The sequence below is a fragment of the Dendrobium catenatum genome, unplaced genomic scaffold (assembly GCF_001605985.2).
Source record: "Dendrobium catenatum unplaced genomic scaffold, ASM160598v2 fragScaff_scaffold_325, whole genome shotgun sequence".
Lineage (NCBI taxonomy): Eukaryota > Viridiplantae > Streptophyta > Magnoliopsida > Asparagales > Orchidaceae > Dendrobium > Dendrobium catenatum.
The window spans coordinates 775,974-777,838 of record NW_021318787.1 but is presented as its reverse complement, the minus strand read 5'-3'; positions in this window follow the sequence as shown (position 1 = coordinate 777,838).

Here is a 1,865-nt window from a genome sequence, read left to right as displayed (position 1 = left end):
TCCTCTTGTAATGTTGATGCTTACTATTTTTGTTTCTAATTGCTACTCAAATTTAAATTTGCTTTATTAATGTGAGCCTACTTCTCAAATCATTTCTTTTAAATGGTATGTATTATTATTTTAATAATGATAACTCATATTGTATTTCCTTAAAATTCAGCACTTAATGTCTTCATCATCAAGTACCTCATCAATAAAGCGCTCGCCATCAAGAGATTTCCTACATATCATTCCAAGAAAGAAGTTGATCTATGATGGTACTATTCGATTGACAGAATCTATGTCGTATCCCATGGATGAATACTTGGAGGAGAAATCAAGATCAAATGAAATTTTTTGATGTTGTCTACATGAGTGGTCTTGGTATGAAGATGACAGTTTATGGGATGCGTATCATAAAGTTATTAAAAGTCATTACCCCATGTATGTGGATGGAGAAACAATTACTGATATGGGCTAGAAATTTGTACAACAAAGGTTTTGGGATCATAATGGTCATTTTGCTCCCATAAATATTCTTAGGACAAGAATTGGTGAAATCACACGGAAAAAAGATGGTTCTGTTGTAGTCAATGTTGAGAATCCAATAACTGATGTGCAACATTGTATTCTTTATAAAAGGTGGCATACTTATCAAGATGTATTTCTATCAGAAAAATATCAAGAGATGAATATTATAGATGGTAAAAAGAAGGAGTTCTTAAATATAAAAGATTGGCACTACATCCAAAAGCAGTTCACAGAAAAATTCTTATGCTGTCCAACTTTAACCCAACTCCAAGCGCGTATGCGCATAGTACTCAGCCACATGTAATAATAGTTTTTTTTATTGTTGCTTTCAATCATTAGCGTATGTATTAACATGAACTTGTGTTGATTACTTTCCGCACTATTTCTATTCCAAATTTTAAGTTTTTTTGGTTCTACAGGTATTTAGTTATTTTGCTAAGTACTGCACAATCTGAAACAACAACTTCAAAAAAGAGTAGAGAATATGCTTAGCTTTAATCCAAAATATACATTAAGTTATTATTCAATTCTTATTTTTAAAAATTCTAATACTTTTCATAACAATTAATTTATTTTATTAATTAGCATTTTTCATAAAAAATTTATTTTTTCCTTTGAATTTATTTTAAGCTTTTAAATATATTTATATACCACAATTAAAATGTCTGACTACATTAAAAATTATTCAAATTTTGCTTTTTAATCATATACAATATATATAATTCATTAACAAATACTACTCAACTTTTTTAATTCAATACAAAAAATTTGGGTTTTAAAAATTGTATATTTATTTTTAGATTTCTTAAACTTAATAAAACTACTCTAATCCAACAATATTATCATTCCCAACCTCAAAACCTCAAACGTATAAATTGGTGGGGATACGGCTACTATCACAAACAAAATTAAAACTTCTTACTCATTCAATACTCCTGATTCCGAGAACACTGAATCCAACAAAAATGCATCGAATTTGAGGCAATATTTCCGCCTGCCATTGCACTGAATCCGTAAAATCGTGTATGGCTGGAATACGCCAAAACATTAGGCGCAATCTTCGGAAATTAAAAAATGCGCTAACCTATACTGCGCATTCTTAAGAATGCGCCATGCAATCAGGCGCATTCTAAGAATCCGCCAATTATTTGAGCGCATTCTATCAATGCGTGAACTATTACAGCGTATACGCCGCTTCGTAAATTCTTTTCCAATCAAGCTTCTTCTCCTAAACTACAATTGTAACAAGCTCCTTCCAAAAAATTGGCCTTAATTATTTGGATGCTATTTAATATTTTAATTATTAATTTTATTTATCGCATTTGTTAATAGCGACCAAAATAAAAGTTGGTCAC